Raw genomic sequence first — 14028 nt, forward strand, 5'->3', positions numbered from 1 at the left:
TATCATCATGAAGTATTTATGAAGCTCTTAAAAAAAGAGAACTTAATCGATTTGGTGGTTTGCACTTTCTAGACAAACAAAACCCTTACTACTTAAAAGGACTCTCCACAGAAAAATCAACTTTGGATTTTTGAAAATCTAACCTGAAATTATTATTCTCTGTTCAATTTTAGGCATTTTTTGTTTTTGTGGCATCGCGATCGAAGCCCTTTGAAAATTTTGTCCGCCGCCTATTTGTACTGCCGCTATAACAATATATACTTCACTTTCCTCCACTCAATATATGTTCGCCGCTAAAGAACATTTGCTCCATTGCAACCGGCCGCTCTACGATTTATTCTCTTCCTTGACTGGACAATCCTGCCGCCTCCATTTTGTGTTCGCCTCCGCCAAATATAACCATCTTTTGCTGCAGTTGCCGCATTCATCGCCCTTCTCCGCCGCTACTCCGCTATACATTGCGTATGTAGCTATACAAAACACCCCCAGCCTCCATTTAATTTCTGAACAAGGGAGAGGGGAGCATGTATTAAAAAGCGACGTACAGCGGAGTAGCGGCGGAGAAGGGCGATGAATGCGGCAACGGCGGCAAAAATAGAAGCTAAAAATCACTAAAGCAGCACAAATTAAATGGCGGGAGGATTCACTTAAAGGAGGTAAAAAATTTCAAAGGGCTTCGATCGCGATGCCACAAAAACAAAAAATGCCTAAAATTGAACAGAGAATAATAATTTCAGGTTAGATTTTCAAAAATCTAAAGTTGATTTTTCTGTGGAGAGTCCTTTTAATATATTAAGATAATTCTAGATGCTAAGCTACTCTATAAGTCTGACAGGCCAGCATCTTGATCTCTAATAACTCGTATTACAAGTAGTAAGGTTTTTGTGCTTGACCGTTGTGATCTTACTAAGATGCTTTAGGTAATATTAAATTAAACATCAAAATTCAGAAATTGTATAATGTTTAACAACAGAATGCTACTAGTTTTGACAGGTATTGTTTATTTTCAAATCCATTAATTGTGTAACCTATATGTAAATAATCTAATGTGACGCTACTGGTGAAAATCACTGGACCTTTACACATAATGCACTTTAAAACGATAGTGGAAGATGGCGATCATAACTATTCTCAAATATCTTCAAACTAGTTTACCCCCTCTCTTCCCCCTCTCTTTTTTTCCTTCCCCTTTCAAACCTATAATTCTGGTGTTCATACAAATGCGCCAATTTTTGTTTTATAAAATTTTTTTGAAAATAACATCTGTTTGGTTTTCCTTTGCAATTAAGCTTTTTTTTAGGTACAGGGAAGGTTTTTAACTATTTTGGGAGAGCGTATCTCCACCCTCCCAATTTAAAATCCCCCACAAAATTTTTTTTCTGAATATTTCTTATTAAAACTCAAATTAAAAAGTAGAAGGGCGGTTGACTTATCCCCCTCCCACCTTAAGAACACTTAAAGGCTTCTTGGGGGCGTTCGTTGCCCCTAGTCTTTCTTAAAATAAGAGCTATGTCTTGCATTTTTTTTCAATTAGGTGTTTGATCACGAATTTCATATGGTAAAAATATTTTTCTTATTTAATTGTTATCCTAAAAAGATAAAAGTTATGCTTGAAAATTGTTTTAATAGCTATTATTATATGTTGCATTTTTATATAAACGTGAGAGTTGTGATCACAATTGGCGTAACATTTGTACTCTTTGGCGTCAATGCGTATTTTCAGATATCCATTACTCGCTATCTTTAAAACATTACATCAAACTTGTGTCCCATCAATTACGCATAAATATTTACGTGCAGATCTTTATAATAAAGTAACAGAAAACTGTCAGTTTGTTTGTAACCTAACCGCTGAACCTAAGTCGTTCTGGAAAGGTTTATAAAAAATTAGTTATCGAATTCAACTCCCCCATCCTCAAGTGCCCCTAGAGGTCTCTAGGTGCGTAGCCGCTAGCTTATATTATTCGGCTAAAGGTAAAAGTTGATATCGTCAAACTGTAAAAGAGGACAATATATATACCATAAAAAAGAATTGTTATATCTCAATGTCAAAATCCTACTATACTGATCTTTTGCGATAAAAAATTATTTCTAGGGGGATATAATAAAACAACCATCAACCCCCTCCTTTTTACCTCCTTTAAAAAGTTACATTCTTATGCCATCACCCCTTTTTGTATATCTCCTGTAGCCTGTCAATTAATATAACCTATCTCATGGATAAAGGGCAAACTAAATGTGCAAAAAGAGGATAAAACTGATTGATCTTTTAAACAAGCATTACAAAATCAAAAAAAGCGAAAATCAAAAATCAGAAGGAATGACAAGTGAACAATAACTCTTGTTAGACTGCCAGATCTTAATTTGAACATTAAGTTGTATTTCTAAATAAAATTGTACAAAAATTTGTTGCAAAATTGCTGAAATAAAGGATACATTATGAGGATTAACTTTATTTTTTTTTATAGGATTTGACTAGAGATGCCTCGCTTATAATGAAGTACGTTGTTATTCATATCTGGTTTATCAAATAAAGCTAAGAAATGGTACAAGAAAATTATCCTAGTACGGCCAAAGAACGGACAAACAGTCATATCCTAATTATAGAGAAGGTCGACTAGTATTATAGAGTAGCTGCACTTCTAGTTAGCAAAGCTTAAGATCTCAATAACTTCTCAACTCATTTGGGTTCTCTTTATTTTAAGCGTAAGCGTCACATATTTCTTGTGATGATTTTTGGGCTAATTTGATTTCAAATTTAAGTGTTTAATGATTTTAAGCCATTTTTCTAACCTCTTTGAATAAAGAGCCCCTAGATGCTAGGGGCATAACCAGACCACTAGAATAATATATGATAGAAAGTTTTTTATAAATATCTTAGGATAGTTTCAAACAATTATCTTGACCTCCCCCACGCTAACCCTAGAGACTAGGGACTAGGGGTGAAGCCTGTAATACATCCTCTGTTTTTTTCTAAAAAAAATCTAAATGTGTCTATTGTCAATACGTTTTATTTTTAAAAAGATGCCCTTTCATCTATCTCTGGCTGAAGGATCATGCCAAGCTATGAAATAATGTGGCCGCAATTGAACAAGCTGACACAGGGATGTAAAGGGATAAGACAATGGAAGATAAATTAATATACATACCCAATTATGATAAGTCAATTTAACCCTTTTTTAGATAAAATATTAGTTGAACAATTTTAACACTATTTGTTTGGAACCAACAAATAAAAAAAAATTATTGAGTCAATGAATAAGATGACATCGTCATAAACCTTTGGTAACAAGTTTAATTTAATTTCCATTGTGTCCACCCTCCCTCATTTGTACTTTTTTCCTTGTGCTGTAACAATTATCATTTATAACATTATTAGATAATATTTGCCAGCTCGGTGCTATGAGTATCGTAGCTAATATATAATCCATGTTTCTAATATTATATTCTAGCTAATTAATTTTATACAATATAAAACTGTTCATACACATCTACATAATGTTTTTAAAGTAGATAGAAACCTCTACAAAAGGGGAGGTAGCTGGTGCTAAAATTCCGTAAAGGTGTGAGTTTTAAGGCGTAAAAACAGTAGTAGGACGCTAATATTCACTTCAGAGAGACAGACATCGTACAACTTTGTATTATAGATATGTAAGCAGAGCAACTTATGCAAATTTACATTCTTGTATATTTTTTTGTCATGATCTGGCAAATAAAAATGATGCTTCCATGATTATACCACCATTATTAGTATGGATCAGGGGTGCAGGGATATGTATAATATGGTTAATAAAAAACAGCCAAGCAAATATCAGCATTTAGATTTTCAACATAGCTTTTAAGACGTAAAGACAGAATAAGCCAAAAATGTTCATTTGCTAAGAGAAGCTCAATGAAAGTCTTACATTCTTATTTCAAATGAATAATAGTTATTTCCCGCATTGTATTATAAACAGCTTTCCGCGAATATAAAATGTACAATTATATAATTGACAACCAGTTTTTTCAGCCCCGAGATGCCGAAGGCACAGGCTAAAAAAACTGGTTTTAATCTTATGATTGTACATTTCTATATTCGTAGAAAACTGGATATAAAACGATGCTAGACATAGTTTTTTTCGTATGGATGAGAACCGGTTCCAATTCACCGGATTTTAATCGGTTTCGAATGAATACGAGAAAATAGATTCTCGTTGTTTAAAGTGCAGATATTCACAAAAAATCGTCTATCTTAAATAGCAGCTCATTGAGTCCAACCTCATCCATTCTGGAACTGATGAACGGACATTGTGAGATTTAGAATAGCTTGTCTATCCTCATATAAAAGTAGCATGGTGTCTCCATGTGCGTGTGTCTGTCTGCCTGTGTTTACTCAAGGATCTCTCTGATAGTTGAACCGATATGGTCATCCTTTATAGTGTAGATTCTTAGATGTCCTATAGAGCTTTGTTGCTATTTTTAAGGTAGGTACCACCTTATGAGAATTCTCCCCCTGGAAAAAAATATTATTTTTGGGCATAACCGCTAGTTAAAAAAATAGTAGAATTCAATTATTATCAAAATCAATTAAACTTCAAAATAAGTTTTGAAACCAAGTTAATCAGTTAAAGAGTTGACAGATAAATGTCATCTTATGAAACTAGAAATGTTTAAAATAATAAAAAATAATATAACTTTCCCTATAACCCTGACCATAGTTAAACCTTTGTTGTTATACTTACCATCTTTACGGAAACTAAACCTTTGATGTTATACTTACCATCTTTACGGAAACTAAACTTTCCCTATAACCCTGACCATAGTTAAACCTTTGTTGTTATACTTACCATCTTTACGGAAACTAAACCCTGACTATAACCCTGACCAAAGTTAAACCTTTGTTGTTATACTTACCATCTTTACGGAAACTAAACCCTGACTATAACCCTGACCAAAGTTAAACCTTTGTTGTTATACTTACCATCTTTACGGAAACTAAACCCTGACTATAACCCTGACCAAAGTTAAACCTTTGTTGTTATACTTACCATCTTTACGGAAACTAAATCCTGACTATAACCCTGACCAAAGTTAAACCTTTGTTGTTATACTTACCATCTTTACGGAAACTAAACCCTGACTATAACCCTGACCAAAGTTAAACCTTTGTTGTTATACTTACCATCTTTACGGAAACTAAACCTTTGTTGTTATACTTACCATCTTTACGGAAACTAAACTCACTAGCCATCACAAATATGAAAGGGACAGTAAGCAACTTGGATATTTTTTATGATTCTGAAATAATAGAATGTTAGTTTGTATGAAAAAAAACAACATGCAACTGTAGCATAAAATGTAGTGTATCTGCTTGTCTTCATACGAACTATGAGCAATTAATAGAGTAAGGGTAATGCCTTGGCCTAAAACAGGCTCAACTCATTATTCATTAGGACTATCAGATAAATATCTTGCAATTGAAAGGTTGGTTGTTAGTGTCTTAGAACCTACTGTTAGAATATTTTTTTACTCATAATATATGACATAAAAGTAATAGGGTGTATGATTATAACAAGCATAAATATCAGAGCATACTTTTAATATATGACATAAGATTAATAGGAAGTATGGTCAAAACAAAAATAAATATCAGAGTATACTTTTAATATATGACATAAGAGTAATAGGAAGTATGAACAAAACAAACATAAATATCAGAGTATACTTTTAATATATGACATAAGAGTAATAGGAAGTATGAACAAAACAAACATAAATATCAGAGTATACTTTTAATATATGACATAAGAGTAATAGGAAGTATGAACAAAACAAACATAAATATCATAGTGTACTCTTAATATATGACATAAGAGTAATAGGAAGTATGGTCAAAACAAAAATAAATATCAGAGTGCACTTTTAATATATGACATAAGAGTAATAGGAAGTATGAACAAAACAAACATAAATATCAGAGTATACTTTTAATATATGACATAAGAGTAATAGGAAGTATGAACAAAACAAACATAAATATCATAGTGTACTCTTAATATATGACATAAGAGTAATAGGAAGTATGGTCAAAACAAAAATAAATATCAGAGTGCACTTTTAATATATGACATAAGAGTAATAGGAAGTATGAACAAAACAAACATAAATATCAGAGTATACTTTTAATATATGACATAAGAGTAATAGGAAGTAATGACCAAAACAAACATAAATATCAGAGTATACTTTTAATATATGACATAAGAGTAATAGAAAGTAATGACCAAAACAAAAATAAATATCAGAGTATACTTTTAATATATGACATAAGAGTAATAGGAAGTAATGACCAAAACAAACATAAATATCAGAGTATACTCTTAATATATGACATAAGAGTAATAGGAAGTAATGACCAAAACAAACATAAATATCAGAGTATACTCTTAATATATGACATAAGAGTAATAGGAAGTAATGACCAAAACAAACATAAATATCAGAGTATACTTTTAATATATGACATAAGAGTAATAGAAAGTAATGACCAAAACAAAAATAAATATCAGAGTGCACTTTTAATATATGACATAAGAGTAATAGGAAGTAATGATTAAATATACAGTTGAATGAGTAATATACAGTTTTTCATATATTTGTTTTGGTTAGGAATATTATTTCATAGTTTTCTACAGCAGAGACGTCCAACCTTTTAATTTTGAGGGGAGTAAAATGAGGGTTTTCGAAGGTTTGAAGGGGGTAATCTAATTTTTTTTCTTCAAATTTTAAGGGGTGTAAAATAAGTGGTTGGACGTCTATATTCTACAGATTATCCTATAATGTTATGTAGCAGTTGAAATATTTTTTTATTCTTTTAAATTTTGTACTTTTTGAAACATTCTTGATGAGCCTTAAATTACTGAGGTTTGTTTTTCTAATATTACAATAGGGTTCAAATTGTACAAGTGAATGAAATAAATTTGGAGGTCTATATGACATTATTTGTTGTCATCATAGCGTTTATTTGTGATAACTATGTATGTAATATGTATGTAATAAAGCTAGGTGATTATTGAAGCACGCATGCAACATCAATGCATTTCATAATTTAAATAAATCCAAATATTTGGTTTAATTGACTATAAGTTTATGTTTAGCACTTTGGTATTCAACATCACACCTAAAGTATGGAGGTTTTCAGCAGTCTTCTGCATAAAAAATCCAATAAGACATGAAACTCTTAAATCTTCAAATTGATGTAAAAAATGAAAAAGATTCAAAGCTAGTCTCAAAGGTAGATTTTAGTGATAAAGCAAAAAAATCTAAATGTATGCAATACATACATTTTTATGTCACCTATGGTTACTTCATGTTCTGCCTACTTATATACATATATGATTTGGGGTTAAACATATCAGTATAAAGATTTATGTATTTTATCAAATTTTCGGCGGTTGATGAGGGAATTTGGCGACAGCGAAATTTTTAGGTTAAAATTTTGACCTAAATACATTAAATTAGTTCATATACGTCCAAGGGATGGGGTAATGGGATGTTTACCCCCTTAAGATTTTGAAACCCCTATTTTTTTAAAAATACACTAGATTACTCTCCTGAAAAATTTGAAAACCTTTATTTTACCGCCCTTAAATTGAAAAGCTTGGACGTCCCTGCACTGGCTCTCCTCGAGCTTCATTGTGTTTGATCTTATTTTTTTCTTCGACATCCCTATCCAAGTTCTTAGTTGTAAAGTTATGTCATGGTTATGTTATGATGTTAGATAAGCTTCAATGATTTTCATCATATCTATAATACTTTATCTAGAACCTTATTTTATTGAATATAATCGATTAGTTTTTTATCAGGTCTTGATATTTTGTTTATGTTTAAAAAGTCTTTATGCCACTAAAATTAAGACAGGCTCATGAAAGTTTAATGTAATAGGATTCGCTGGTGATTTCCATCAAAGTGCCTAGCGAGCAGAAAACCAGTTATCTGTGTAATAAAAAATAGTGGTTAGGGGCGGGCCGGGGGGGGGGGGGTACTAAAACTGTGGTGCTCTAACCCTGCGTTGGCATCCCTTACCAATATAATCCTAACCTAACCAAAAGTAAAAGACAAACACTTGACAAACTACTGAGAGGGGTTTATCACAAATTATCATTATTAAGATAATACCTACTATTTTCGCTTTTCATCGCAGATTGTATTAAAATAATTAAATGTATTAAGATTTTTCGTAAAAAATGCAATTTTAATTTTTATAGAATTTTGTTTTGTTTTGGTGTATGAAATGTTGAATAATTTTTGCCAAATAAACTTAAAATAAGACATATAAGGAAATGCATAGATGTAATATTATTATTATGTATATTTAATTTGGTTAATTATACTTAAATATATTTGCTTAAAATTGACCTAGAACATTTCATACATTATTTGAAGTTTTGGTTGTTTTGATATTTTAGGTACATCAAAAAGACGAGTGGGCCATCGACACTCATTCCCCTCCCCCCGCCATATCACTACCATTATTTTAAATGTGTGACCTCTCTTGGGAGCTATAAAAACCAACTAGCCAAACCAAACCCAAAATATCAAAAATATATTTTTGAATTAGAGGGTTTGTTTCTGTTCGACTTTCGGTTGAAGTGAAATTGCCGATTTTTCTTTAGGGTAAATCGTTTTACATTATGTTACGAAACAAGGATGAACACGTTGGGTGTTTAAAGGTTAAAAAATGTTCATTCAGCCTTTTGAAACCTTTGGTTAAAAACTAAGTTTGTATGTCAATTCTAAGGAAATTAGAAAGTTTTGACCAAAAATGTTGTTTATTAGCTAATTAACTACTCATAATCACGTCTACATTGAATCTGCCATAAAACCATTAATCCAAGAAAAAAAATATATAATAATACAAATCCTCATAAGTGGCGTGCACTGCAAACCACCAGGGGGTTAAAAGATTAATGGGGTTAAAAAGGGTAAGGTAGCATGGGCGTCCAAGCTTTTTCATTTTTTTTGTGGGGGGGGGATACAATTCAAAATTCATTTAGGGGGGGGGGGAATTACCACTTTACCCCCCCCCCATTTGACGTCCTTGAAGGTAGGCCTTCCCAAATTAAATTTTACGTGGGGTGTTAACAACCTTCTAATGCACGGCACTGATATTGACATGATTAATATTGAAGTAATAACTTTACCAATGTTTTAAATTGTGATATTCTATTTAAGTAGTTTGGAAACTTAAAACCTATAGCTCATTTTTGCATGTCAAAACAAAATGCACGTAAGTGCAAAACATAAATTTTCTTCTAAGCAAGTCATAAGAAAACACACCTCTTCTTAATTAAAATCAATTAGTCAAGATTTTAAAATATTCCTTTAAACATATAGGCATTGTGTATATTTAACCCTTACAGATCGGGGGGGGGGGGGGCTCCAAGAGCCCCCCCCTCTAGTTTTTTCAATCTCATTTTTTTTGTAGGTAAGATGGAGAGCTGTAACTTCATGACTTTTTAAGTTTAGTAATTATACGTCGGCAAGAGTTGATTTTATTAGGATATCTGGTCTGTGTCGGTCGTGGTGTCCGGTCAAAGTCGGTTGGGTAGCCAAAAAAAAATTGAAAAAATTCTAAATAAATCTTAATTTCTACATTATGACTTTTGTGTATAAGGTAGAAACCTAAATTTTTTTTGGTGAATACTTAGATATCAATGACCTTCTGAGAAAAGTGGTGTTATGACCGTTTGACCGCTACCTGACCGACTTTATGACCGATTTTTGTCTGGCTTTTACTACAGACATATATCATAAATATATCGTGGCTTCTATTACAGCTAGAGACCTATAATTTTTTTTGGTAAATCCTTGAGCAATAATAAACAGATAAAAATATTAATTTGCGCCGCCAACCGCCGTTTTACCGCCGTAACCGCCGAAAATGGCGGTTTCCGTTATTTGCCGTTTTTCGGCGATGATCAGAAAAAGTAATTTCTTTGTTATGAAAAATAAAAGTTCGTCCTAAAATTTGGTCATCCTAGCTGCAAAATTGGCCGCTCTACAGCTGTTTAGCGGCTAAGGAGCGGTCTGACTGCTATGACTGGAAAAAGTAATTTTCTCTAAAAATACACATGAACCACCAGAAAAAATTTTTACGCCTTTATCTGTACCAGGAGCCGAGATAGAGGGGGGGGGGCTCTTGGAGCCCCCCCCCCCCCCCCCCCCGATCTATTAAGGTGGAAATTGGGGCCCGATCTGTAAGGGTTAAATGATGTTGACTAAATCTTATGATATTATGTAGTAAGGTAGTAAGGTTGTCTGTCTGTTAAGATCTCATTAGCCACTGAACCAATTGAGATTACAATTTTGGGGAAGGTTATCATAAATCCCTGGATTGTTCAACGCTAATATTCTTTCTTAAATTTAAGCCCTAGAATGTGTTTAGTAGGATATATAAGTTGGAAGGAATTTTAATGTTAGTAGGAGATTTGAAATCTGCATCAAATTTTAAGGATTTTTTATAAAATTCGTTTTTTGTATAATTCTTTATCTAAAAGCGGAAATACAATTTAAGTTAATTAATTTTGACCAATAGGATAGGTGAATTAGAAACTACCTGCGCTCTAATTGGGTGAATGATGTACGAACCTTAAGCTTCTCCAATCAGAGCGCAGATAGTTTTCAATTCACCAATCACAGATGTCAAAATTAACTAACTTAAATTGTATTTCCGCTTTTATATAGATAAAGAATTATACAAAAAACGAATTTCATAAAAAATCCTTAAAATTTTATGCAGTTTTCATATCTCCCCCTAACATTAAAATTCCTTCCAACTTATATATCCTAGTGTTTAGTCAATTTTTCTACTCCCCCACATACCTCTTCTAATAGATACCCCTAAGCCCTAAAGATGCTGTAACAAATCTGCTAGTCCTATAAAAAATGGCCAGAGCTAAAAAAAATTATTAATATATCGTTATGATATATGTCTCATAGTGATAACTAGATCGATAATATGACCAACTTTATTAATTTGTGAATTGGCCAGTTAACGCTGTTCTAATAGTTTTAAAAACAGTTATTACATTTCTAATTTTAAACAAAGTTACATTATAAATTGTTAATTTTTGCTAATAACTGATATATTTGCTAAATTTTGTTTAGTAGTTGTGTGAATTTAAAGTTAAATTGTTCATAAGCTGTACGGAGATTTAAGCCAACAGATTTATTGCTAAAAGTGAAAGCACTGCATACAAGTATGCAAGACAAACGGCCGATTCTTAAATGTTTTAAAGAATTACTGCAAGCGAAATTTTATTTGTTAATAAAAAATCATTGTTGTCTTTATTTTTAGATCAGTAAACCATTCAGAAATTAGTTACAAAAGCGTTTTACTTACTTGAAAATGAACAAAAAAGCTTAAAAACATTAGTTTAAAAGAATTTCAAAATTTTGCCGAACCAAAAATAATATTTTAGTCCCCCATTAACAAAATAATAAAATAATTAATTAACAAAGCGCTCCTAGGATCTAAATAACTAAAATATAAAATATACAAAATATACAAATCTATTTCACAAAGAATCAAAGCCTAATCTTTAAAAACATTTTATTGACTTATACTATTTTTTAGGATCAGTCTCTTATTTAAAAAACAAAGTAACCACATCTTTTAAAAACATGTTATTTTGTTTTATTATTTTTAAGGATTAGTCTTCTGTTTGAAAACAAAGCATATGTTCTTTTTTTGCAGGGAGCAATTATCATTGCACTTTCCATAGTACTAAGATATGGTCAGTTTTTTAAATTGAAGATTTTCTAAAAAAACTACTATGTACAACAGTACATCAAATCTGTACTATTTTTGAAGAAGGCATTATGTTTATTTTAAACCTAACCTAATAAACACTAAATTCAGATTTTAGATACTTGTAAATGTCCTGATAATTCATAACATCATTTAATTGGTAAAATGTGGACCAACTATATGGATATAATAAAAAGAGGACGTGGTTGACATAATATCAACATGCAATATTTTAAAGAACTTTTAAAACAATATTTATTTAGACTATATTACATTAAGGCCATGTCATAACGATCTTGTAAAAGGATGATGACTACATACAATCAATATACTTCTATTACTTCGATGTTGCACCAGATTTGCATTTACTCTGACAAATCAATACTCGTATCTTGCCAAAATAACAATAGCCCCATCAAGCCCTTTTACCCCCCCCCCCCCCTTCTACTGGCTGTTAACCAATGAATAATAATATGTATACTAAAATGATATAATATAACAACAAATTAATTTCCTATGTAATTTTGACTGTCCCCATGAAAACACTTCTGATATATTCTCCTTAAGACTACCTGTTCAGGGATACATCAATTACTAAAATCAGTCAATAAATAAGGAAACATGAATATCCCTGTTATAAGGTTTCCCCTCTGGTATACTGGATTTACTTGATTTACCTCACTCAACTTTCTGGCGTGTTGTACAGTGAAAAAACTACCCCCCCCCCCTTATTTTTGATTTTCTTCAAAATTAAGGGGGTGGGGTTAATTCTTTGCCTTGCCGTGCTTTTTTCCTCCTTGCTGTTTTCCAGACATTAAAAAACTACCCCCCCCCCCCTTATTTTTGATTTTTGTCAAAACTAAGCGGGGGGGGGGGGGTTTCGGTGCTCCGGTCTTCACATGTAAGCAAGCACCCAAATAAATTTAAAAAAAAGATATTTCAATAACATATTATCCTGTATTAAATTTTTTTTTCTATTTTGCGATATATTTTTACTTTGCGTTAAGATTACTATAGATCAAACATATTTTTTGCAGCCTAATGTCAATTTATATAAAATATAAAATGATAATAAAATTTTGACAAAGAATGACACATTGATTATAACATAACTAATTGGATTACTTCCATAATGACCTAGGGATGGTTTTAGAGTGTGGCTTAACTATAGTATCACAGAATGATTTAACCTCTTTTAGGCTTTAGATTATGGTGTGATATGTAAGTTCTAGATTGACCTTTGAAATTGGCAACAGCTAAACTACTGTAATGTTACTACAGAAGCTAAACATAACGGTTTTAGAGGAAACTCTGTGTTTTAAAGCAAAACTTTTTATGCTTTATGTGTTATTTATAATGATCAAATCATTCCAAATCTTTTAAAATCCATTAATGAATAAGGAAATTAAAGAAACTTCATTTCCGTTAGTTACATATATCCCATTTAAAGAGAAGCTAGGTTATTAAAATATTTATGAAAAGATAAAAGATTAAGAACTTCCTTTTAATGTTTTTATCTAATGATATATTGTAATGTATTACTCATATAACATGTATAAAACAAGGATAATTTTGTTTTTAAGCCACCTTAAGATCAAATTTTTTCATTCAGATTTTTTTCATGAAACTCTCATTTTAAAAAAGGTTTATAGACTATGCGTAGCAACTCTATACTCAGTAATATGACGTCAATAAGTAAATTCAAAATGTAAATTTTCAAATGTTTTAAAAATAGAGGTCGACATAATAAAATGCTCATTGTGTTATGATATTCAAAAAGGGATGACTAAAACAAGAAGGAGCAATGTAATACAGCAAAAGAACAGAATATCTTTAATATCAAAGCATATCAATACTCTATACTTCGTAATGTTCTTTTGTCTCTTTACGGATTTGTCCAGGGGTGCTTGAATATAAGTTGTCATCCTTGTTATATTACATTGTAGCACCATAAAGTTCCTGAATCAACGTATGAAAGTATAAATAAAGTGTTATATCTCCATTTTTTTTTACAAAATAATACGCCAGTAATTTTGCTTAAATATTTGATGCTAGATTTGTTATGCATTTTTCACTAACAAGGTACTATTCAACATTTTAGACTTCACCTATTTTTTAGTTTTATTAATTTTTAAAGCGAAACTTTTTCACAATGGTGTCGGTCCTTCCGTACGTTAGTCCGTTTGAATTAGCTTTTTTCATTAATCTAGCTATGATATAATTGTCCTATCGATTTA

The sequence above is a fragment of the Acartia tonsa genome, chromosome 3 (genome assembly GCF_053477335.1).
Source record: "Acartia tonsa isolate MP-2025a chromosome 3, ASM5347733v1, whole genome shotgun sequence".
NCBI lineage: Eukaryota > Metazoa > Arthropoda > Copepoda > Calanoida > Acartiidae > Acartia > Acartia tonsa.